Here is a 26500-nt window from a genome sequence, read left to right as displayed (position 1 = left end):
GGAGCAGGGCAGTGCAGAGCTGTCCTGCCCCTCTGAGCGATGCTGTCATGGCAAAGCTCACCCTGTGCCTCTGTGCTGAGGAGGCAGTGCCTTCGTGTCTGGGTGGGACCCCACAGGTGCTTGGTCAGAGGTGTGCTCTGACATCAGGCAATGACATTTTTGGCTGCTGGTGTAGGGAAGTTGAACATTTTTGCATTTGGCTTGTATGGAGAGGCCAGTCATTTTCCTCTGTAAGGCTGGAGGCAGGAGAGGTGACCAGAGTGAAAGCAGCAATGTGGCTTTAGACTCACTGCAGGACATGGTGATCCTGCAGGAGCACCAGCTATCAGCTCTCAGGGTATGACAGATCCATCCCAACAGATGTCCCTTTAGCACCAGCAGCCACAACATCCTGGACGTGTTGTCCTGAGGGGTTTGTTCTCATCTTTTAGGGAGATTTCTGTCTTGGGGATGGGCTTGCTCTGCTCCATCATGTAGCAGCTACTGCAGCAAAGCAATATTAGGAAGTAAGATTTTAGCTGTCTTCCATGTGATTAGTCCTGCTTGAGGGAGGGGGAAGGGCCTCACACTCCCTATTAATCATTTCTTCTTCCCTCCTCCCATCTGCTCAGTGATTCTCTTGCTCTTGCATACACCACTAATATTTGATCACTTTTATTTCTCTCGGATTCTCTGACTCCCTCCCCGTCCTTGTTGGTTCTTTCTTGAATCTCTGCCCTCCTTGCTCCCACATTCTTGCAGAGATGCTACTCAATGACCTAATTTTCTTCCCTAGCTTCCTTAAAAAAATTTAAAAAGAAAAAGAAAGAAAGAAGAAAAAGAAAGAAAAAATACTCTGAAGTTCCTCATTCCCTTCTCCATGGACATTACGCCTTTTCCCAGCAGTCAGCACCTTCAGCCAGAGTTGTAGAGCATGTGTGGGCAGTGCCTGCTTCCCTCCTCCTCCTCTTTGGGCCCTCCCCAGAGGGTGCAAGCCTGACTCCTCCTCCGCCTCCTTCTCTTCCAGCTGCTTTCACTAGCCTCCTAGCTCTTCTTGGCAGTGAGGAGCCTGGACATCTGTAGAAGCAGCTGGAAGCAAGATGGAGAGCCAATATCCTGCAGCTCATCAGATCCCTACAAACCTCAGCTCAGGAACAAACTGCTTCATTTGCTGCGTTTTTGTGCCCTTTCAGTTCGCAGCGCACGCCGCTCATTCCTCATGATCCCAAAGCTCCAGCTTTATTGATACATGTCATGGCATGGCTGTAGCCTGGTGTTTTAGAAATATTGTCACCAATCTGTGAATCACAAGAAGAAGGCAAAGTTAAGCTTTGTTTCCACTTGGATTTTCAGCACTACCTGCCATTAGCATCATACGGTTCCACGGACAGTATTTAATCCTGTGTTAGTAAAATTTGACCTCTGTCAAACAAACAGCAGTACCACAAATTCATAGTCCTGAGAACACAGCAGAAGTGTTTTTTGCTGGTTCTCTGTCACCTCCCCTCCTGATTTACATCAAAATCTTCCTGCGAGGATGACTGGTGATATTCTGATATATACATCCTTCCCTGTAACCCTGGCAGGCATCGTTACACCGAGCTCCGCAGGCTGAAGGAGCAGAAGGAGGGGCAGGATCCCCGAGCGGTTCCTGTGGAGGTGGGAGAAGCTGGCGGGGGCTGGGAGCTGCAGCGTTTTGCAGCAGGGCGTTCGGGGATGGGCCCCCGAAGGGAAGCTCGCAGCCGCGGTGCCGTGAAAAGCCTCGCAGCGTGTTACATGATGCAAGCTCCTGGCAAGGGCTGTAATTGTGTCACTGAAATGGCTGAGCCACAATGCTCAGGGAAAGGTTTTTCCTGGTGAGCCTGCGAGCGCACTGTCCCCTTCCCTGGTGCACGAGAGGCCAGGGATACCACAGAGTGCTGAGAGAGCTCCTGTTTGGGGAAGGGCTCCTGTGCTCTGGTTCGGATTTGAAATGTGCCAATTTGTGGCTGAGAGCACATAACAAGAGATATAACTAGACAGATGCTTTAAAAATATTTTTCAAAGGACTTGGAAATGAGTGTGACGATTACGGACACCATTTTCATAAAGCTTTCAGCCCAGCATCCTGTTTTACTTTCATGACAAACTGCAGTTATGCACAAAACCAGCTACTGGAGTTTTTAATATCTTGCTCCCTCAGCAGTAGCTGTTTGCTTTCAAATGCCATTATTTGCACCCAGAGCTGTTGGAGCACAGAGGTGCAAAGTAAAGGGAATTGCTTTAGAAATCGGGCTTTAGGCTTGGTTTGGGGTCAGTCTTCAAACCACCAGCTCTGACATGGCTGGGCAGTGCTTTGCAGCGTGGGTGCCCATAGGTACAGGTGGGTGCACAAAGCCTGCATGTGGTGTTGTCAGGTGTCTAAGTCCAGTATAAGGCAAATACCATTTGCAAGTAGCCCCAATATGTCCTTTTTTTTTTTCTTCCCCTGTCTCTAAACCTTTGCTGTGAAACAGAGCTCTCATATTTTCCATTCCTAATTCAAGAGCTGGAGGGATTGCTAAAGCCAGGTATCAAGTTACAGGAGAAAGAGTGAAGACATTTGGTTGCAGCTTCATTGGCTCACCAGTGCACACACCCAAGCAAACATTTTCATCAGCCCCCATGTCTCTGTTAAAACTCTAAGGAAAGTCATCTTTTCTCTAGGTCTGTCCTTGGGAAGGACACTGTCTGCAAGGAAAGTTCCCTTCAATAGAGGAGTTTGAAGGCTGGAAACAGGAGGAAGGAAAAACCCTGTAACGATCAAAAAGCATCTCGTCCATAGTACAGGAAATGTTGTTCCTACTCATCTGAATTACCAAAATAAGGCAAACCAACAAGTTTCAACAATAACAATGTTCAAATTAAAAAATCCTTTGAATGGGTAATGTGTGTAGCTTAAAATGTGACTCAGCCAGGAATTGTTACTATTTCTGGTACTGTTTTAGTTTTTAAACATAGTCTACTTCAGATATTTGGCATGTCCTTGGTTGTGATAGGAGGCTGATTAGAGGTGGTGACTAAATATCCTTTATGGGCTGACTAATTCAAGCCTGGATCTTTTTTGCTGAAATTGGGATTTGACACTCTCCAGGTTAGACATGAACTTGAGTGAAGAATGCAGTGTGTAAAAGAAAGCCAAACCCCTGTATTCTTTTTTTTTTTTTTTTTGCCTTCTTGTTATTACCTCCTATCTAGCATTTATTTTCTTGTTGGTGTTTTCAAGACCATGGGTTTTTTCTCTCAGACAGAACCTCTTCTCTGTGTTAGGATGCTTTCTTCAAACTTTCAGCTGCTTCTGTTTGATTCTTAGATTGGTGGTGTGTGTTTGGCTGTTTCCTCAGTAGTTTGTCCCACCAGAAGAGCCTTCTCACATCCTCTTTTCCTTTCCTATGTATTCTCTTGCTCTTTCCCCTGTGTGCTGTTTTTCCTTTTGCTGATCTCCATGTGTTAGTCCTTTTTGTTGCTCATTTACACTTGTCTGGCTGGGAATGATCTCCAGCCAGCTCTTCTGTTTCCCCACCATGCCTTTCCTTTGGTGGAGCTGATGGGAAATGCTGTATTTCCCCCTTCCCTCCTCCCTCTGCCCCCTTCCTCTCCTGCTTCCGTTGCTTGTACAGCTATGTGAAAAGCGCTTAATAAAAATGACTTTGGGTAAAAGAGGAGCAGAACAAACTCCAGTTATTTCCCTGTGTGTGTTTTCTACAGTTTGCCTGTCCCTGCAGGCAGGCCCTCAGCTTTTGAAGCTGCATATTCTTGGGAATCAGTAGAGAGATTAATTTTGGGCAGGGTAGTAGTGGACTGACATTTGATTTCCTTATTTAAGTGTGACTGTTATCCATATGCTGGAGCCCACACGTGACTTACAGCACCCACTCTCTGTGCTTCCTCAGTTTTTCTGCCCAACCTTCAGTTCACATTTTGTTGGCTACCCTTGCAGTGAAAAGAAGTAGAAATTGTCTTCTTTCCCACTAAAAGTTTAGGTTAAAATTAAAACACATACAGAGCTGCAGAAGCTCTGGGACTCGTCTCCTATAACCCAAAGGCTGCCTTTGGGAGCAGCCCTGGGGGCTTTTCATAGAGCTGGAAAGGGGAGATTTCAGTGTTGTACACAAGGATTTTGCTTCTTGCTGCCCATGTGGCAGTTGTGAAGGTGTCCCTAACCTGTAGTAGTTGTCAGTGTATGTTTGGTGTACTGAGATACTCCATGAACCCTAAATGCAAATCATGCTGAGATCTGAGGGGAACCATAAATTAATCTGTATTTTCTGTCTTTATTTTTTCCAGTTTGGTGGACAGTGATTTGTTGTGTGTGCTGCTTGTGTACCATGTTGCATGAACAAAGAGAGTCCATGCAAGATGAAAAACACAAATTGAATTAAAACTGTCAAGTTCTTCCCCTCCTGCCACTTTTCCAGGCTGTTTTTTTCCTGTGTGGGCTGTGTGTTGTTTGCGTGCTTCCGCTGCAGCTCAGTGAAACACACAGCACTTCTGGAGAACAGACAAAACAAAATTAGGTGCTTTGTTGTTGCCCATATGCCCCAAACTAAGGATAAGAAAAGACTCGTCCCTTCTCATGGTGTGACTCTTGGGGATGGTTCTGTGCAGGGCCAGGAGTTGGACTTGACAATCCTTGTGAGTCCCTTCCAGCTCAACAGATTTTGTGATTCTGTCGCTCATCACAGACCTTCAGTGCAAGCAGTAGGAGTTTGAAGAAGTTGGCTGAAAACCTGAAGGGAGTCCAAGGTCCCCTTCCATTTGTGTAATTCCTGGTGGGAGCAGTGTGATGTAACACTGAGCAGAGTCACTGTGCTAATGTACCTTTGGACCTGGGCAAGAGGAAGAAAAGCTGTGAGACAGCCTCTTGTCAGGAGCTTCTCCCTGCAGTCCAGATTCCTGAAAGACAGGTCACATCCAACCAGGCATGAGTGAGGCTGTACAGCCTGTGCTCTGCAGGCTGGATAGGCCTTTAAGCCTTTGCCTATGAGTACAGGAAGGACACACTATGGAAGGTGCTTTATGCAGATGCCTTCAATAGATGAGTAAAAAGAAAGCCCAAGTTATCTGCCTCTTCTTCCATCTTGCCCTCACAAATGCCTCCCATGGTTGCTAGCCCTTCTCTGGGAAGCACAGCCCCCTTCCCTCTGAGGGGCTGTGGAGTGGAGGCTTGCTCTGGGGCACTCCAAAGAGGCAAATCACCTTTGGGAATAAGACAAGGATATTTGGATCACACCTGCATGCCCTGCTGTGCACCCTGGTGCTCAGGACAGGTTGTTACTGGAGAGCTGTAACAGATGAAGCTCACATGAGCAAAACCAGATGTCAAACATATTTTCTACCTATCAAAGCTGTCCCACTGTAATAGTGGCAGCAGGAGAAACTTTAAACCTTCTGCCAGTGAAAATGTAGCCCCAGACTTTGAATTGCTTGTTCAGCTGCTGTGTCAGATAGATGGTGTGGGATCATCCTCTGTCAGTGTGGGAGGCTCCCACAGCAAGGTGGACAGGATGCTGAGGGTGGGACAGCTTGGAAAGGCTCCCCAGAGCCAATCCACATGTGCTCTCAGTCACTGCCTGTCCTTTACTCAGGCAGGAGTTTCAGGCTGGGTGCTGTAGCTCACAGTCTGACCCCAGATGTGTGTTAATTATTTATTTTCCTCCACGTGCTGGCAGATGGTTGGAAGAAGAGTCTGGCAAGCATAGTGCATGCTTGAGGGCAGTGATTTTGAGACACGTTGTTGAGATTATCTGATGTTTCACATTTTCTGTAATTTAGTTTGTGTGTGTGTGAAGGGAGTATTTAAAACTTGCAGACAATAGTTTGCTGGGTTGCAGGGAATGAAACCCCTAATGAATAGTCCATTGTTTACATCCATTTGAGGCTGTTTCTTTGCTGAATTAGTGCCATGAAACATAGCTGCAACTCTGTTGTTTTTAACTCCCCTCTCCTTACCCATCCCCCCTTCCTATTCCTTATGGTTGCTAAATCCTGCTGCTATCTTCTCTACACAACTTTCCAGGCTTCCTTCTCTCCTCTTGATTTTCTTCTGCTTATACCTCTTGTCCAAACTGGGTCATCTTTTGCTTCTAGTGTGATACATTTTCCCATCCTTGGCCTCTTGGACTCACACTTCAGTCCTTATTATTTTTATCCAGATGAATGTGGGGAAAGGGAAAAAAAAAAAGCACCCGAACTGTTTTCTGCATAATCAGGTCTAGATCTCCCTCTTGCCATTGCCTTTCCCTCCCCCCCCCCCCTTGCTTTGGAGCTCTTTCTGTGCCAGTTTGCAGCTGTGTGTAGCTGTATAACTGTTTTATTTCATGTTTGCCTGCAAGCCCTCTGCCCAGTTTCTAGCTCCTATTTTCCTCTCCATTCAGGAACCTTCTCCCCTTGCTCTGTCAGCTCCACACTCTGATCTCTGTGCCTTCTTCTGGTGACCCCTACAATTTGAGGTAGCTCCATTTCCCCTGTCTTCAAACAGATAAGTGGTTGGTTGGCAAAGTTGTAAGCTTTTTTTTCCTGTACTCTGATTTGTAGATGGTCCTTTTTTTTGTGTGTGTTGCTAATTGATGCTGTGTAGCTGTTTACCTGCATAATGCTGTGATTTCTCAGACTGATGCATACCACACTCTGGAACTGTTTCTTTTCTTTCCAACCCTGATTTACAGATAACTGGAAAAAGCAATTCTTGGCTGCCCTGTTTTGAAAACTATTACACCACAGAAAAACTCATTACATGAACACAGCACCTGATATAAAGAAGCTCTGTTTGGTTTTCTGGTTTCCCCCATGAAAAAAAGCTTCAATAAAGTTATTGAAACAATAATTCCCCTCAAATTATATTTAAGGGATGTAGGCACCAAGGCTTGCCTGCTCTTCTAGGACTTCCTGGAAATTGGAACTGGGGATTTTTTCATAATCAATGGAGGGAATGGGGTATTTTGGAGAGGTTTTGTTTGTTTTCAGGATAGGCAGTGTGCACATGCCACATAATACAAACCCACCACATTTCTATCAGGCTTGTGTATACCGGACGAAATGCTAGCAGAGGTATCTGCAGAAAATTCCCTGTGGATGAAGGTGTTGGGAAGGTTGGAAAGCTCCAAAGATGTCAGGAAAGTAGGTACAGACCAACAGAGAGTCTCCTTTAATTAAAGGAGTGCTGTGCATTGAGCAAATCAAGTGCATTTGCTTCCCTTTACTCCACAACCTCAGTGGGATGCCCTCTGGACTGCAATGCTGTAAATTGAGGGCAATGCTGTAAATTTTGAAATACTGTTTGTTTGTGTAGGATGGTGCTGGTGTCCTTTTGGGTCAGCACAGCTGCTCTAAAATATGGCAAAATCATCAAGTGACAAGCAAACCAATGATGCTTCAGCCCAATGCCAAAGAAAATCCTGCAAGAGAGAATTAGCTGTGAAAATTTACCCTGTTGCTACAGAACTCATTTGGTTACATATATCATGCCAGAGTTGAATGATTGAAGAAATACTCCAATTGGTAAATGAATATTTGTGCCAGTTAAAGGACAGCTTATTCATGCATAAAACCTGAGACACCTGGTAGTGGTGTGGACAGGTTGTTTTTGAATGAATGTGCTTGTTGGAAGGCAGGGGAGGAGTGAAATGCCTTTGTGTCTTTAAAGTATTTCTCCTTTTGATGCCATATACTGTTAAGGAAACCGGATTTTGGAGACGCGTTAGTTCTGTTAGCAGCAAAAGTTTCTGCTTCCTACAGTGGGGATCCTTTCTCCTTCCTGCTTCCACTCCAGATTGATGTTAAGATCCTGAGGCTGTGGCACTGCTTTTGTTTTGGCCTCTTACTTCCCTCTAAAAACACAGAGTCAATACGTATAATATGATCAATTCCTGACTTTTTTGTAACAATTTTCTCTTCTTCTCATCTCCATCACTAGACATTGCACATCCCTCCCAAACCAAGCCCCTGTAGCCCAGAAATAGGTCACACCCCACCACCTGGACAGCAGTCATGGCTTGCGTCACCGCTTGGCGTGACGTTGGCGAGCACTCAGTGAGCAGGACCGGCTCCTTCAGGGAGCAGGATGTGAGAACACCCTTTGTGATTCCTCCAGATGGGCCTTGGGAGGTGATGGGGGAGAGGACTCTGTTTACACAGGGAGAAAATAAGGAGGAGGTATAAGCTAACATGATCAGCGCACAGATTTTCTGCTGGTTGGTTTGGATGATTTATAGTGGTATACAGAGCTTTGTCGCCTTTAAGCTGACTTGTTCCACTGCTGGCCAGAGGTCGGCCCGTTGGCCTGTAAAAAATGAATTGTCGATGTCTGTGGCTTTTCCTGGTGGCCACAATCCTGGGGCTGTTGTCAGTCCTGCTGTTGAGCTCAACTGGAGGCTGGAGGGGGCTGTCCAGGATACTCGCTCAGCCTATTAGCAATGGTGATTTCGTTTTGGACATCCTTATAAAGTGACCCTGTGCAGGGCATATCCAAATCTCCTTTTTAGTTAGTGGGTAGAGGAGCAGCAGTGCCAGCAGTTGGACTCTCTGTGCTCAAAAATGTGATTTCTTGTTGCAGTGGTTACTTTGGGAAGCTCACAGGAAAGAAGCACACTTCCATTTTTCTTCCGATTTCAGTTGCTGCAAAAGGGTAGCTGCACAGCAGATAGGCACAATGGAATTAGCAGCAGAGGTATCTATGAGCATGTGACCATTTTTGTATGACATGTACGTCGTGCTTCTTCCTGAGAAATGCTGGGAACAAATTGTCATAGAAATGGAAAATACAGTCGGTCTGTTTTGGGCTGAGGCAAGAAATGAAGGCCCTGTAGCCTGGAGAGATGTGTATGAATCTGCGTGGGGAAAATGCTCCTTAATTAGATGGCTTGACAGATCCTGTTTCTCCTGCTCCTTCCGCAGTTTGCAGCGTTCAGTGTAGGAAACGCCTCCCGAACTCGCCCACCGCTGCCCTCACGGAAGGCCCGGCACACTCACCTGGAGTGCTCCGTGCCGTGTGGCTGGACGTCACCGAGACCTGGATCATGACCCGTTTGGCTGGATGGACAGCTTCAGGCTGGGAGGGGAGCCCAGCACATCCCCTGCCCTCTGCAGCCCGCGTTCCTTAGTGCTCCTTCCCGGCAGCTGGCCGGGCTCTGTCCCGCGGGGCCTGCCCGGCGCTGGGGCTGTGCCAGGGCCCTGTCCCCTCCTCCCGCACCGGGAGCTTGCGGTGCTGCCGTGCTGCTGAGCACTGCTGCTCTGAAAGTTGCTTAACCGACAATGCTTGACTCTATCTTGACAATACACCCTTTTCTTGAGAGAAATGAGAAGTTTCAATTTCAGTCACTAGCCTGTTTTTCATTGACCTGTTTTAGTCAGCAAGTCATGGCTTTACTGTGCCAGTCTCTCAAACTGCCACTCATGAGCCTAACGAGACAGTGGAGCAAAACTCCTCTCCTCTGCAGAAAATGCAAAGAGAGAAGAGACAGTTTTACCCCAAATGTTAGAGGAGACTCAGTCAAATTAATGCTACAGTAAATGTAAAATATTTTTAATTTACAGAGTACTTTAGGCCCCAATTGGGAGGTGGGCGGGAAGGGTTTGGAGTGAAGTTAATAAACCTTTTAAAACTTTTGACTGAATCTTTTATTCAGTGTTTGTATAACTCAGTTATCTGCTAGTTAATACCAGTATTTTTGATACCTCTCCAGAGCCAATACATGACAGACCTTCAGCCCTGTTGGGTATTTGTGCTACAGCATATTTAATAGCCATGACAACAATTCAACAATTGTATAGAAGCTTCCCCTCCCTGTCTGAGTGTTGCAGGCACCAGAGTGTCTCCATTGGAAAACCCCTAAACATACAGTTTCAGCCAAAACTGGCTTAATGATAGTCTACTGAGAGCTTGACAGGCTTTTTTTTTTTCCTTTAAAAATAAAAAAGAAAAGGGGGCACTTTTTTCCCTTCCCCCCTCAATTTTTTTTCTTAACTTCTTCGCTGCTTTTGTGAAAGCTGCTGCTGTAAAACACAAGGCAAATTAAAAAAATAAATTGCTTTAAATTGCTTAACAGGCTTGATGAGACAAAGCCTGGTGTGTTGGAGTGGCTGCAGGGAGCTCTGCGGCTGCTTTTGTATTATTTCAGAGGTGAATTTAGATGGCTGGAAGATAGATGGGTGCCAGATGCAGTTTGACACAGATTCCGGCAGCTGCTCCTGCGCGAGGTTTCATTAGTGGTGAGTTAGCGAGCAGCAGAGCGCCGGCGAGGCCCCCAACGCTGCGCTGACAGCAAGAGCACTGAAACAATACAATATTCGCTAAGTGATTTTAATCTGGGAGATTAAATGACACCCAGTTGGTTTCCCGACTTAGAAAGCCAGCACAGTATAAAGCTGTTCATGGCACTCACTCTACCCGGGCCCTTGTCACATAGATTTCCATCGAGAGTGCTTTCCTGAGCCACTCACCCTGAAATGGGAAGAGAAGGGTTGATTTTGTGTTGCAGACATATTTTTCCATCCTCACTGTATAATGTGCTTTTAACTACAACAGGAAACATTGGCCTCACTTCAGCAAATGCTTACATTGGACCGAAGTGCTCGCGTGCTCCTGCTAAGCGCAGGCGAAACTGTTTGAAAGATTAGGGCCACGGTCTGTAAAGTGAACGGCTTCCTTTTAATAGATGGGCAAGTCCCAAAATCAGGAAGCAGTTGGTATTTACGGGCTTGGGCAATTGGGTTTGGTTTTAAATAAACCAGTGTACTACAATGGATGACTTGATAGAAATGGTGGAGGAGCTGCTGTTCTCCAGGAAGATGGAGTTTTATTTGTGGAGAAACACTAAAGATTAGGACTTGGTGAAGGGAGGGAAAATGTAATTGAACTTACTTGCAATACAACCCAGGCTGACTTCAAGATTCTTCTAGGGGGACTTAATGGGCTGTATTTTGGGAACCCTCACTGTGGCACATTTACTGTGTGGTTATTCAGACTTTCTCTGTTTTTTCTGTATCTCTAATTGCTTCAGCAAGTAAATCCTTGACTAGGAAAAAAAAAAAGGTTTTCTCCTCTGATAGGTGGGGGAAAATATGCAGGGAAGCAAACAAACAAGATCTTTCTTTCACATGTACCACCTGAATTTTGCCTTTGCATATTTAACTGCTGATGTCAAACTACTCTGTTCACTTTGAGTCATTTGGTATCCTCACAGTAAACAGACAAACTAGCCTTTTTTTTTTTTTTTCCTCCAGTAAATATGCGAGTTGGATGTGTATGGGCTGCTGTCTTTGGATCTCAACTGTTGTTTGTAACATTTCTGCATGTTACAATTCTGTTTCTAGATGCCTTTGGTAAATACCCCATGCATGGCTTCAATTAAGCTTTCTATATTGAGAAAGTATGCCTTAATTTATCAGGTTAAAGATATCTCTGTTACATCAATTTGTTCACAGTGTGTTGTGACCTAATCAACTAGGGATGTAAGCCATTTCATGAGGAGTAATTACTCAACAACAAAAAATGTCTCTCTTTCCTAATAGCTGTGAGTGAGTTGGCTAATTGGAATCCATTTTGGTAGTGGCAGGTCAGCAATCAGGAGGTGGCTTTCCTGACTGGCTTCTAGGTGGGAGGGAGAAGGCAGCAGCAGCAGAAACACAGAGCTGTGGTTTCCTCAGGTCACTGGGAGAACTTCTCTCCGTTGGATCAGTGTCACATGTGCTGACATTGGGGTGTCCTCGTGATCCCCTTTACCATCAATGCTGTGACAGTTTGGTCAGAACCCTTTCCTGGAGATTTCTGAGGGAAAGAATTCATGAGTGGGTTGGAAATGCCAGATCTTCTTTCAAGACTTGCATAAGAGTTCTGGTGTTGTTATTGTTAGTGGGGGCAGGGGTCTGCAGTGATGTGACAAATCTCCATGGCCTGGCTAGGCCTTGGTCAGGAGATGATGTGAAGTTTAGGGGTGATGGCTCCTTATGTCTCTACTCAAATCAACTTATGACAGTGACTGAGCAATTTTTGCTTTCAGTGCTGCATCACTCACATTAGCTGCCAGTCCTGCAGCAGGATGGGGGTGATGTGCAGAGGCATCTCCTAGATGACCCCACTGGTTGCTGTCCTGTTTTCCTACTTGATAGATCATTGAGGTGCATTCTGGCTTTTTCTTCAATTTTTTTTCCTCCCCTCCTTGTCTTCAAACCTTGCTGAGATGGAGGTGGAGAGGAAAATCCTCATGAATTAACATTATTTCCCTGGTGGGCTTTGCTGCCATTTTATCTAATTACGCCTGCTGTTTTCCAGATCACATTGTAAGCATTTGCATGAAGGGGCTTTCACTTACCTCCTCAAGTAAATTAAATAACAGCCCTTAGGCTGGGCTGACAGCATAATGCATTTTCATGTGGGAGATCAACAGCTCCCATACCTTGAGATGGGAAATGCTGAAATGACAGGGAAGGTCTGTGCTTTTGTCTCGAATTAGGGCAGCTAGACAGAGTTAGGGCCACTCTGAAAATGCCTGCTGCTGGCTCTTCTGGTGTGTAGGGATTGGTAGGAAGAGAGGGGCACATAGGAATCTGCAGAGGGCCACAAAGAATAGACTCACAAGGATCCATGAGCTACGTGCAAGATGTGCAGGAAAGCCAGGGAAAGCAAGCCTGTTGTCAGCATTCAGGTTTGAATGCACAGCCCTATTGGAAAGCGTGAAGGGATCAGCAAACTGTGGAAGACTGGAAACCACAGACATAAAGCAAATGAGAGGTGTAGGCCCTGCCCTGAGGATGTTTACAGCATGACTTCGTGGATGAGGAAGGCTGGACTTGTGTGGAGAGCTCAGGAAATCAAAACACACGGCCTTGACTTTCATTTCCACAGTAAGCCAACCCGTAGTTTCCCTGTGCTTCATTTCTTCAGTTTGCAGAATGAGGCAGTGGCCCTTCTGCTGAAATGCTGAACTGACTGTCCGCTGCTTTCCTTGCCTGACCCGTTACTCCCAACGAGCATCCAGCCCCAGGAGTTATCCTCCTCCAGATGTTTCAGAGTTCCCAGAGCCCTTCATGATACCAGCCTCATGGGCTGATCTGGTCCCTTCACAGTCATGTGTGTTACACATCAGAAGTGTAGATCAGTCCTTCCCTGGCTGTGGTCACTCCTTCATTCCTTTGCTACAGTTCGGAGCTTCTGAGGAGGAGAATAGATCAGGAACAAATGACCACGAGGAAATGTGTTTCTTCTGCTCCTGATAAGCCCAGGCTCGTCCTGGCAGAAAAGAGGATGTTGATGGGAAGGCAGAGAGACAAACTCCACCTCCCCCAACCATTAGGCTTGGACAAGCCTTGCGTAGCTCAAAATTCTGGTGTGCTCCTGTATTCTTTCTGAAGTGGGGACATGCCAGCAAGCGGGCTGGTGAGCTGCACTCAAATTGAGTCAGCCCTTGGGAGTGAGGAAGAGAAGGAGAGGGACCTCTACAGCAAGTAGGGAATTTAATCCCTACTCTGGCTTGCTGATGTTGGTCATGAATGGGGGCCAGCAACAGGAGAGGCTGCTTAGCTTGGGAGGCTGTACCTAACTTATACAAAGCTCCCACCATGTAGATGTTTCACATAAGGGAAGAAAGGTGATATGTGTTCATTTAGTTCACTGTAACTCTGTGGTGACAGTGACCCTTGCTGTATTACACCTGTAATGTTGAAGTACCTTCTCGCTTTTGCTGCTAATTCCTTTTATCCTGTGTCATTGGTTAGGGATTAAGGAAATCATGCAGATCACTAAGATCTGCTTGAAGGAGTCTTCAGTGACTTGCTTTTGTCTAGGGATCTTTGCTGAAGGAATGTGATTTACTTGTTTTTCTTTAGAAAATCAAGTTTTCTGTTCCATCAAAACATAGTTCCAGGTTGAAGGTGGAGGAGAGCTAGAAGTGTTAGTGTGGTGGGTGTGTAAACACCTTTTAAGTTATATGTTAAAGCATCTTGGCTCTTCCCAGTAACTAAAGAACTACTTTGTGATGCATTTCTCTGTCTGAGATGAATTTTGAATGCCAGCAAGATAATGAGATTTATCAAATAAAAAGCCTGTCTTTCACTTTGTTCAAGCTTGGCCTCATGCCTCAAATACATGGAGTTTAGCTCAGAAGCAGCTTGTAATTTGTATCACAAGCCCACCGTGTGTAATTGGTGATGGATGGTGGCCACTGGGCTGCAAGGGGAGGTTTGCAGTCTGACGCGCTGACGGCTCCCGCTGACGTTTGCGCCTGGCCAAAGCGGCTGCAGGGGGCAGGGGACCAGCGAATGGTCACCAAGAGACTTCATGGGAGAGGCTGAGAAGGTGTTTGCCTTCATCAATCAGGGATTCAGGTTTAATGTCAATCAGTCTTTAGCATGAACTTGCAGGATGTTCACGATGCAAGACACAGTGCTGCTTGTAACGTGTATGGGGAGATGATTCAGGACTGATGCAGCTGCTTTAGTGATCTGGTAGTATACATCCCATTATCATTATTCACTCACATTATTCACTGTTAGAAAGCTTTCTAACAATTCATGATATTTCTCAAGCTCTCATCCCCTCCTCTCTCTTTCTAAAAAAACTAATTTAATTTTATTATTATTATTATTCAGATTCCTGCTGTATACATCCCCCAAGCAGGTGGGAGGGGGAGTTGGTGGGTGATGACTTGGCTTTGTTGGAACTTCACTTAATGCAGGGTGGGGGCAGAGAAAATGAAGCTAAATTACGCAGATCCTGAAGGCACAGCTAGTGCACTGCATCACTTGTGAGCATGACTAGAACTGAAAATGAATCACAGCCTTGTTAGACACGGTATGTGTCAGTGCATGTGGGCAGAAATATCATTCAGCGAGAGAGAGAAAAAGACAGAGAGAGACTACATCTTTTAAAGTGTGCTGGTCCCACTGAAATCTCTGTAGTATTTAACCTAATGGGTGAGAGCTGGGAAACAGTGGGACAGTTGCTCTAGGATACTTCACTTTGTCAATTTTTATTCCTTTCTGAAGGTTAAGAAGGAGTCTGGATTTGTCAGCAGTGACAAAAAAAAAAAAAACAAACAACATTGCAAGCTCAAGTTTGAACCCACTGCTGAGGACTTTAAAATACAACCACATATTTGGGGCTAGGTTTGAATGTAGAGTTGCTTCAGCCTGTGTGTTCATTGTTCATCCAAATCACATTAGGAAGCAAATGTTATTTGCTCTTTGTGTAAACTTTTGATGGTTGCATGTGCACATGAACACACAGTACACACATGTGCACACTGAGCCAGTTCCCATATTCCAGAGACAAAAATCCAGCCTGGAACTGTAACCCTGGTTCTTGCAGCTGTATAATTCAAACATTCTATTTCTAGAATGGAAATTGGTTTGCAGTTCAGTTGCAGTGTGACACAGCCACGTCAGGTGATTTGTTGGAGGGATGCTGGAATCAGCTGGCCACTAAAACCTGCTATATCTCTGCTTGTGTTCCAGAAGATATTTGCCACAAGTGATAGCAACGTTCCTAAAGAAGCTCTGCTACCTCCTGCAGAGACCTATCCATAGCAGCCAACAGGCAGCAGCCATCTTAAAATTCCCCCCTTGGCACACTAAAACCACACTTCTTCTAAGCCAGATGGAATCAACCAGTGTATTCTTTAAGGGATTTTGGTTGTGCCTTTCTGAATGTTGTGCTTGGTGCCTGTGCTCAATCATTGGCCTGTTATGTGTGATGTATTGTATAATTTAAAAGCTGATGATTCTAGGCACTAGCCAGAGTTTTTAATAAGTGGCTGGAGATGTGTGTTTTCTCCTCTATCCCCCTCCCACAGACCACGTGCTTTGTACTTTCTGAACATGCAGTGGTTTTTGAACGTTTTAAAGGATGTAAACTGCTGCTGAGAACACAACAGTGCACCTCCCTGGCCAAAGGAAAAAAAAAGAAAAAAAGATAAAAACTCCACCATCAGTAGCTTTCTTAAATCCTAGTCATCATGTGGCATTCCTAGAATGTCCATACTTACTAAATGAAAGAGGGAAAATGGGGATAGCTTGTGATTTTCTGACTCCTAACGGGACTTTTCTGGGAGGAAGGCAAGGAAGGGATCCGTACTTGTGACAAGTTAAAAATAATTTTTAATTACTTAGAGTAAGAACATGTTCTGAAAAGTAAAGATTTTGGACTTAATGTGCATGGAACAAAAGGCCGTTGTGAGCTCTGTACGAGAGTTGCTGCGAGTTTGTATTCTGCCCTTTTTTTTCTGTGGGAGTTATTTCCTGTTGTTGACTAGAGTTCTTTATTTAGAACCACCTAGCTACTGAATGACGACTCGCTTGCAAGAAGAAAAAGTGTGATTAAAACTTGCTAAGGCTTATTCCAAGATCTCCCTACTTCCATTTATTTAAGGGGAATCTTTGCTAAATGAAAGAAAGTGAAGTTCAAAACAACAAATGCATTTCCTTCTCGTTATTGTGCCCACATCAGCTGTGGCAGCTAGCAAAAAGATCTTGGGAGCCTGAGGTCTTTCACCTGAACATCTCATGGAAGACAGTGTTTGTCTGACAGAGGTGATTTGGTTTAGGTTGTTCTGGTTTTAAAACAGAAACAAACACATCAAATGCCAGGCCTCCCTTTTTGCTGGCAGGAGCAATGCACTGATGTTCTTGGGGGCAGCTCTTTCTATGAACCTCACAGGTCAAGTAAGGAGTGGGCACTTGCACTTTCCCAGCTGCTCAGAGGAGGAAGAGTTTCTTTGTAGAGCACTGCCAGCAAAAAGAAGTTTCTGTATGCTGACCTGCTTGGCAGTAGTATTTGGGTATCTATGTGGAGTCAAATTATCAGCACTTTGACAGCTGCCTGACTTCTTTTGCTCTTGTGGCAGGGTCTGAACATCCAGCAAGAGTACAGTAAAGTTAGCAGAAGAGCAGATTCAGAGGGAAAAAGAAAAAGATTTAACATGAAGGTTAACTCTACTGTAGGTAATAGGTAAGCAAGCAAAGTAGCTGGGGTTTATTATGAATTTTTTGCTTAGCAGGAAACGTACTAGGAATGTCCCCTGAGTGTGGATGATTAGAAAATGCACTGGGGCATGAGTGATAGCAGATGGACAGCCATCCCTCCTTGGCTTGGCTGGCCCCTTGCTGTGAGCCTCTGGCAGAGGGTGCCTCTTTCTGCCCAGCTCCTGCAAAGGGTCCGGTGCCTCTCTCTGCAGTAGCTGGGGCTGGCTGCTCTGGCTGGGCAGGGACTGCACTCGGCAGGCAGGCAGGAGTTCCGGCTCAGTCGCTGGCACCCTCCCTTTTACAAACGAATCCTATAGAAACTGGTTTGCAAAGTCGAACCTCTGTAGGGAAGTGGATCTCTGTGAAGGAGAGGGGTTTGGGAGCCTTCTGCCCATCCCACGTGTGCTGGGAAAGCTTGTGGCTGGGAGAAGGAGCAGGGAAAGCCTCAGTGACACACCTCGTGTTATTTTCCTCTCCTGCTGATGTCCAGTTGTCAGACAAGGGAGGACCCTGGACTCGATATCAGCACCATCAACGGGAACGCAGCTCTTCCTCCTTGTTTCTTGGGTCCACTTCTTTCCCTTGACATGTTTCCCTCTGTACTCCAATTGTGCCTCTGTTTTGCTCAAATAAAAATAGAAGGGGACAATTATTACTGTTTGAGCAACTTTCTTATGGCTGTCACAGAAAACCACCATAGTTTATGCCACATGCAGCACCTTCTTCCCTACCTCCATGCCATCCCTGCTCAGGACATCTCTTTTCTCTTTCTTACTTTTTTTTTTTTTTTTCCATACTATTTTCGTTTGCACCCCTGCAAATGTCCACACGTGCTATGTCCTATGGGTGTGACGAGGCAGGAGAGCTGCCCCTCTCCTCTTCCAGACCCTTGCCACATTTCAAGGACATTATCACCCCAGAATCGCTGTGGGAGGAAGAAAGAGACCATTAAGAGGTGTGAAAGGAAGGGGACTCTGATGATAAATGGTGGATTTTCAGCTTTTTTTCCTTTGTCCTGTTGGTAGGACCTAAATGCTGGGTGGGTTTGCAATGATTTAGTGTTTCATCCTTGCTTGGGAATACTAATTAGGTGTAAACCTCTTTCAGCCTTTGGCTAATGGTCACTATAAATGAACAGCTTCCTTTAAAGTGAAAGAACATTAAAAAAAAAAAGGTTAGAGGAGAACCTCAATTAATTTGTGCAGTTCCCTTTTTCTTCAGAAAGATAAAATGCATTTCTGACGGTTACAGGGTGGTTTTAGGTAAAGAATTGCAGACATCACCCACGGTCTGTTTACCTGCATATGCAGTATGAGCTTCTGCTGACTCTTAGCCGTGCTAGCACTGGGGAATGTAGAAAGACAAAATGAATCATTACCACAGGCATAGTCACTAAAAGCATCTGATGTACTCATTCAGTCTTTTTTTTTTAATCTCCTCTTTGCACATAATCTAAGGAGCTACACATTTTGTGAAGGGTTAAAACAGAAAGATTTGTGCATTCACTGCATTGACTCAATGAGTTCAGTTCTGTATGAACTTCAATAATTTGTAGAGGAACAGAATGGCAGTGGGAGTTAATGCTGCTACATTTGATGTTCTTGTGCTAGGTTTTCTGCCAGCTCCTTTTTTTTTTCTTCCTCTTCTGAATTTGGCCCTACAGATTCAACTTCTGTTTTATTGGGGTTTGTTGGTTTTGGCTTTTTGCTTTTTTTTAAAGAAGTGGTGTAGGTCACTCACCGTTTATTTAAAATTAGACCCTCGGAAACCTCTGTCTGAAAGGAGTGCAGATAAACATCGTCTGTAAAGAATTTTGCACCTGGGACAGTCAGAGAAAGAATTTATCATTGCAAATTTGAATTACTTTGAAAATGCCTCTTTCTTGGTAATCATTCTCTGAATCTAGAGGCTCTAAGGAGCTGCAAAAACTAGTTTTAAACAGTAGGCCTAAGCCCCCAAATCTGCATAGGAGCATTAATGTGCTTTACAGATTGTATTCCAGCCAGCAAAAGCAGCTATAGGTGAGTGCATTCATTTGGATGTCCATGTATTAACTCATGTTTTCATATAAATAAGGATTGAGATAGGTTGTTGTTGGTTTGGTTTTTGTTTTGGTTTGGTTTTTTTCTGGTAATGCATCTGAGCACAAACACATTTAACTCCAGTTTTAGTTTTGGTTTAAGTCCTGCTTAACATTGAAATGCTGTGCAACATCAGCACTGTTACCACAACACCATTTCCATTGTGCCCTCCCAGTCTCAAACTCCTTGTAGCTGTTGTATAATGCTTTAATGCAGCAAATCTGAGCAGGAACATCCACTTCTAGGAGCCTCTGGTCACCCCACTGGTGGCCCCATTTGGTCTCTCAGGCCTTTGGCATCTGAGCAGGGTTGAGCAGCTGCCTATGCATCCAGGCCTCTTTCCAACCTGCCTATGCACCCAGGCCCTCTTTCAGGTTTCAAGAGTGTTAAGGGGCATCTGTGCTTCAGGAATGTATGGCTCCATGGGGAGCTTTGTAGGAGTAGCTTTGCTGCAGGAGAGGGCTGTAGTGTGTGCAGCACTCAGGGTAAGGCAGAGCAGCAGAGCTGTTCTCCCCTGGTGACCCAGGAGCAAGCAGGTGGTCCCTCAGCACTGGGGATGTGGTGGGCACCTTTGTGCTGAAGTGTGCGTGGCTTGCATGTTTGACAGCCCCACGTTGTTAAGATTTTCAGGCTCATGTTGGGTTTGTGCTCAAGGCTGGTGGGTGGCCCAAAGTCTTCTGGCTTGATTGCAGTGACATCTGTTTACACCAGCGGTTAATTAGGCCTGAAGACTGGCCATCTCTCTGTTTTTCTCGCCCATTTCTGTGGTTTTTCTTGATTAGAACTATTCCCTCCTCAGCTCTAAAACAGAAGCTTTGGTTTTATCTGCAGATTTTTTCCCCTTGATCCGCTGGCCCTGGTATGAGATGAATATCAGGACATCAACGTAGCCTCTCTTCAAAAAAGTAACCAAGTGTTCCAGAAAAGAATGACTTGTGCTTTTGATAGAGACTGCAGAGTGAGCACTGAAAGGGAAAGAAAAGCAGCCTGAAATTGTTTAAAACTCAGCTCAGTGCAGAGTACAATTCACTGTGTTACAAGAAGCAGGATTGGAAAGGAGAGACTGTTTTAGCAGCCTGTGTGCCATACAGGCAGTGCCAGTGTGAACAGTCTGGTCTGGGCCAGGAATGAAGCACATCTTGCAAGGGATGCAGCCTGAAAGGGATTTGAAAAGGAACACAGAGTTTTATTAAAAGGCAGAAAGATGTGAGGAGATACACAGCAATGGTAGGCAGCCAGAACCTCTGTCAGAGGACAGTCTTTCAGCTGGAGCAAGGATGATGCACACCAACAGTCTCCAGAGGACTGGGAGTGCACAGGGAATTACAGAGGGAGGGAGTCATCTCCCTGCATGAGGAATGCAGCAAAACCTCCTCTGACTAAGCCAGCTAATGCACACTGCTTTTTTTTTTTCTTTCCTGATAATCCTGTTCCATAATAATTCCTTAATAATTTAGTATGTGAAGAGTAGCCCTTCTGAAAAACATCTAAATCACCAAATCTTACATTCAGATGAAACCTTGCTACCCCTGTCGTTCGCACACACTCAGGATTTTTATTTGGTGTGGCTGTTTGAGAGCCATCCTGGAGTTAAGAGTTGGGTTTTATTCCTTAATTACTTAATGAATTTACCATGCGGCACAACCCTTGGTACTGCCAAGCAATAGCTTCCTATTACTAGACTGTACAGGCCTGATCCTGCATTACCAAAGCCAGAAGCAGTGTTTGGGAACCGACATTTTCATCAAAATCTGTAGGAAGCTTAGAGCAACTATACAAAAGGGGTTAGTTGCACTCAGAATATTGATTCATGAGCTCCCTCGTTTTTTGCATCGCTGTTCATTTTACCCAGAGCAGATCAACTGCCCAACTGGACATATAATATATGATACTGCATTAAAACTAAGGCTGCATTTGGTCATACTCATTAATTAAACTGATTTCTCCTGTAGGGTTTTTTTTTTCCTAGAGAACTAACCGAGAATGATAATTAAGGATGTTATGCATTCTAGGGAACAGTGTTTCTCCTACTGCCACAAACACATTAAAGGAGAAAAATATGAACTAAAGGAGAAAATGAAGGTGTGGGGAGGGGAAGAGCTAAAACTGGAATGAGAAGGAGTGGATCATCAGGGTTTTTACTGACTCCTGTGCTTTAGGACACATGGGACAGCCGTGTTAGAGTTGCACCAGCAGAAAAAGGAGAAAAAGCCATTGAAATCCCAGGGAAAGCTGCCCAGCTCTCAGGTGCAGCTCCCTCCCTGCTTGTGTACAGGTGCAGGCTGCAGTAATGCAGCACCCCAGTTTTTTACTGAGGAACTTGTTTTTATTTGTGGCTGAGCCTCACATGAGGAGGGCCCTGCTCCTGGAGGTCAATGCTGGGCCTGAAGAGAGCCTGCCCGAGGTGTGAGCAGTGTTTCACCGTGCCTTTGCTTGCAGCATGCTTTCTCCTTACCCAGGAGAGCCACGCTGCTCGGGTGGAACAAGCAGCTCTGCTGTAGGCAGGCCCTTTGTCTGGCTTCTCCCAGGGTACCAATGCTGAGGGGGTCTCTATTTGTAAAAAGTTGTCTGCATTGGGGGCAGTGTTAGGTGTTTGCCTGCCAGCTTCTGCATGCAGCAAAGCAAAGACATCCAGGGAGAAAATGAAGTTGTGTTGAACAATTACCTGATGAAATCTCATAGTATTCATACATATTGCAATCAGAAAGGAAAAGGCCAAAGATTCAATTAGAATCATAGGAAGCAGTTCACTCCCTCTATTTTTGAAATATGCGAGGGATGCCAACATTCCAGCGCAAACTTGGCCACTCTTTCCTAATTAGCATCCGTGTTGATGGGCAGATTACCTGGCAGTCTGTAGTGTTTCTAATGAATTGATTTATGAAGTCCAGTGTCTGTTTCCCCCTTCCCAATCTTTTTGATATCTGTTTGTTCATTTATTACCTTGTTCATTTATTTATCTTCAATGCAGGGGTGGTTTTTGAATGATTATTTTCATGAGACCTGGCCTCAGTCAGGCAGGCTTTGACCATCCTTGCTCAAAGACAGGGCTGCACTCAGGCTGTGCCTGTAGCCCACATCAGGTCGGTGCTGCTGCAGAAAGACACAGCTCAGCTCCTTCTCTTTTACTGTGTCATCTTCACATGCGAGCAGCTCACGGGCCTCTGTCAAGGCTGGGACTGCACAGCTAAACCTGTGCTACTGCTCCCTGGGAAGCCCATACATGCATGGTTCTGAAATGGGATGCATTTTGGGTGGCTCCTCCTTGCAGACGCTCAGACTGTTCTCCCCTCCCGCTCCGCAGGCTCTGGAAGCCTCTGCCGGCACACTTCCTAGCACGGCATTCCGTGCCTCCATTGCAGGCTGCTTCTCCTGCTTACTGAAGTGCTCAGCAAACTGCATTTGGGTGTTGCAGACACCCTCTGCTCAGGCTTCTCCAGTGCTGAGAGCGGAGTTTCTTGGCCAGGAAGGTCTCCCTCAATCAGGTGCGAGGCCATGTGAGGAGCAGGCAGCCGCGGGATTATTCTCCTTGCCTAGCCCAGCCTCGTCCCGCCGCGCTGGAGCCTGGGCTGTGCGCGAAGCACGGGAAGGAGCTCTATTCATATCGATTCGTATCGTGACCTATGCTCAGCTGGGAGTGCTTCTGAGTGTGGATGCAGGTTGTGCTAGTTGTGTTCGGAGGCACAATCTGAGTTACAGCGTGACTGTAAACTCCTGCCAAGAAAAGACTCGAGAGAGTTACAGTAGGAAACAGAAGGGGCGGCGAGCTTTTTCTTATGCCGGTGTAAAATTGGAGCAACCGAGCGAAGTCAGAAGCGTTTAAAACTCGAATGACACCGGCTCAGGCTTTTTACTGCCGACTGTAACATGGCAAGGGCTGTGCACATCGGGCTGGAGCCCAGCTGCTTATTTAGCAAATGTTTGTGGTTGTGCCTCTGGTGCCGGTGATAGCGCGCACACACCCAGGCGCGGGCACTGTAAACCTGCTGCGGACTTTGAGCTCCGGAAGGCAGCGCTGCTCGGCTGGGCGCATCCACGGCGCGATTGCGCAAGGCCAGATCCCGCTGGGTTACAAATCTGCTGTAAAGGAGGGTGGAATGGGGCCCCGAAATTCAGTGAGTCTGGCGTGCAAAAAAAAATCCCCCAAACAACCCAGCCAACAGTGTGCAAGTATTACAAATATTCTGTGTGGCTTTTGAGTAGGCAGAAGCTGACCTAGAAGTGATACCACCGAACAGGTATCACTCAGGCCCTAAAGAAGATGAACCTTTTCCTTTTATTTAGTGATTTTGTTGTGACGCTACAATTTCAGGGAGAGGTAATTTCAGGGAGAGACGTGTTTTCCCAGGCAGAAGGACCAAATTTCAGTGCCTTGCTGCTGGAAAGTATCCAGCCAGGGAGATTCTGGTTTTAATGTTTGCCAGCTCCTGGGCAATTCGCAAATCACTCGTCAAAATCTAGTAAATGGCTCGGGAATTGCTTTGCAGATTGGTTTAGGGCTAACTCTGTGCCGCAGATAAGGGATGAGAGGGCTTGGATCTCCTCAAAGGAATAGCACGGGTGGAAAGGGAAAGGTGTGCTGAGGCCTCCAAACCTGCAAAATAAAACGTCGGTTTTTACATCTGATGTCCTTTCTTTTATTTTTAGTGAGTTCAGTAGAGTGCTCAAGTGCCAGTCCTGGTGTTTTAGCATCAACGTGATGGGGCCTTTTCAATTCTAATTTTAAGAATCCATAAAATCAGCACTTAGTCTCCTTTTATTTTGGCAGATTCACCATTTTAATGGTTTGGTGTTGTTTTTCCTTTGTGGATTTTTGTCAGATACAGTTTACAGGGTAAGGAGACCTTTCTTCTAAAGGTATCCTTTTCCTTTTCGGTTTTCTAACTGAAAATGGAACTTAGTTTCTAGTAAGACTATCATCTTGATTGATCACAAATCATTACAGACCGTTTTGAGCATAATACCTAAATGAGTCGTGGTATTAATGACTAATAATCGCCTTTATATTAGGTCTTAAAGCTTTATTGTCCCGGAGTACAACCGGTTTAGTGGAACATGAAAGGCCGGAACGATCCGAGATGCCTGCTGGGGCTACAGCCAATGCTGTAAGGTGTTTGAATCGCCTTTAACAGCGCTGGCTGGTATTACAGCCCCTTTCAAAACTCAGTCATTGAGGTGACTTAAAATAATCATCTTCTTTCCAGATAGCGCCTGGTGCCGAGCGCTTCCCTCCTTCCCCCAAGTCTTCGGGCTCTCGAACATCTCCGTTTGGCCTCATTTTTGTGCTTCGGTGGTGTCTGCACAGCCCAAATTAGCAGCGAGGATTCCACGGACGGGGGCCGCCGCCTCCCTCGGCTCCCAGGTGAGGTCCCGGGGCGGGGGGCGGCCGGCAGCGCTCCGGGCTCTCTCCGCATCCCCCCTCGCCCCCGCAGAGCCTGGCCGGGCCGGGGGCTCACCGGAGGTGCCGGGGGGAACAATTTTGGGTTGTACCGGGACAATGCGGGGCCAGCCCCGCGCGGGGAGCAGGGCTGGCGGAGCCCCGTGCCCCGGCCGGGTCCCCGCCACCGGATAGCAGGGATACTTGTCATATTTGCGGTCGGGGCGCGCTGGCACCCGCCTTTGTGCCGGCCCGGCGCTCCCCGGGGAAGCCGCGGCGGCGGCGGGGGCCGGGGCACGCGTGGGCAGCGCGGGGAGCCGGAGCGGGGGAGGAGGAGGAGGAGGAGGGGGAGGAGGAGCAGCGGCAGCAGCCGCGGGGGTTGGGGGGGCGGGGGAGGAAGGCCGGGGCCGAGGCGGAGCTTTGACGCGGGCCGGAGGGTGAGGAGCTCGCCGGAGCCGCCCCTGTCGTCAGTGCTGGCGGCAAGTACTGGGAGCCGGGGCTGGTGGTGCCTCCTCCTTCTCCTCCTTCCTCTCCTCCTCCTCCATTGTATAATGCTGCGTGATCGCAGCCGCCGGGGCAGAGCGGAGGCTTAAATCCTCACGCCGCCTGCTCCTGCCTCCTCCTCCTCCTCCTCCTCTTTTCCTCCTCCTCCTCCTTTCCTCCTCCTCCGCATCCCACCCGGCCCCTCCCCGGAGCGGCGCGGCGAGGAGCGACATATGGAGCTGCTCTAGGGCGAGAGTTTCCGACCTCCCCCTCTCCATGCTTTAGTTCTCAGGTGGAGCTGCATGTGGTGAGTGGGGCTGGGGGGCTGCGGGGCATCGGGGGGGGGGGGCAGGGGGCGGCGACACTCCTCCACCCCCTCTGGCTTCGCGAGTCATCGGGGCTTGTTTTATCTCTACCTTTAAATTGGTGCCCGGGCAGAGGAGCCCGGGGCGGGGATCCTCCCCCTCTCCTCCGGGGAGGGTGGGGGGGTTCGTGCTGAGATGAGCAGAGGAGGGAGAGCGGCGAAGTTGACCTTAAAATACGCCCCCTCCCCCGCCGGTGCGGGGGGATCCCGAGCCGAAGCAGGTGCGGGTGGCTGGAATGTACTTTCCTGTCGAGGTGGCTGTGGCGGCCCCGGTAGCGCGGCCGCTTGTGCTCCCCGGAGCCGCGCTCCCTCCGACGCCAGGAAAGCCGCGGCACCCCGGTAAGTTCGGTGTGCGCCCCGGAGCCCCTGGAGCCGGGGGCTGCAGCCCGGCTCCGTTCTCCCAGCAAGAGCGGGGGATTCAGGAACGCCGAGAAGTGCGTGCTGTAGTGCCGGGGGAGCTGAAAGGGCCTGGGGGAGACTTTCACTCCGCTGTAGCAAAGCTGACATATGGCTGGGCAGGACCCGGCTGGCCCCGCTGCCCGGCCCTTTTCAGGGGTTGGTGTTAGGGCTGGGGATTAGCCTGTCTTTTCCTGAGCAATAGCGCGCATGGGTCTTCCTTGGGAGCACCGCCAGCGCGGAGAGACAGAGGCGTCTGGGGGGGATTTTGTGAGTAAGGTGGTGCATCTTTTGGAAGCGACGGCAGAAATGTATATTTATTAGGATTTTCTTCGGGGTGGATGAACACTTGAAGAAAAATCCTTTTGCGGTGCCACTTTGATTTGGAGCGTTGGCTGCTTTACTCACATCAGGATCTGGAAAAATAAGTTATTCCTAAGCATGAAAATAGAAGTACAGTTACCTGCTGTCATTTCTTGCATTTTGTGAAACACAGCTGGAAAAGCCAGGGCCACTTTAGTTGGAAATCTATGGAGAGGCTTGTGTGCTGTCCAGTGGGCCCCTCGGTGGCTGATTTACAGCTGTGGGTCAGCTGCTGGTGTAAAATAAAGCGAACCTGCCTATTTTATCTCCATCCGGGGGGGAAAGGCTGTCAGCTTCTTCAGCCGAACTTCAGTGCAGCACGCCAGAGCTGTTGCGTGTGGCAGCGTGTGCTCAGACACATCCGAGGCTCTCGGGAGCAGGGAAATCCAGGCTTTTTCATCTGGTGCCTGGTGCAGTCATCAGGGTGACTCTCGCTGCCGTCAGTGAGTGCTGGATTTTGCCGCTCTAGAACGCACTATTGCT

The 26500-nt window shown here is 47.1% G+C and overlaps 1 protein-coding gene across 5 annotated transcripts in view; it reads left to right on the top strand.

Moving 5' to 3' along the window:
* The window catches only part of SERTAD2 (SERTA domain containing 2), a 78813-nt gene that overhangs the window by 32196 nt on the left and 20117 nt on the right, over positions 1-26500 (top strand). For 2 of the 5 annotated variants that reach the window (XM_058020086.1, XM_058020087.1), the window contains exon 2: positions 24239-24396. The exons of 1 other annotated variant lie outside the window; for it this stretch is intronic. The gene's annotated coding sequence lies outside the window, so the exon portion shown is untranslated. Of the gene's footprint in view, positions 1-24092; positions 24397-24897; positions 25202-26500 lie in introns of those variants that run through there. 2 more of the 5 variants (XM_058020088.1, XM_058020085.1) reach the window with 2 other exon arrangements.

The sequence above is a fragment of the Melospiza georgiana genome, chromosome 3 (genome assembly GCF_028018845.1).
Source record: "Melospiza georgiana isolate bMelGeo1 chromosome 3, bMelGeo1.pri, whole genome shotgun sequence".
Lineage (NCBI taxonomy): Eukaryota > Metazoa > Chordata > Aves > Passeriformes > Passerellidae > Melospiza > Melospiza georgiana.
This window is presented reverse-complemented; position numbering and strand designations above follow the sequence as displayed.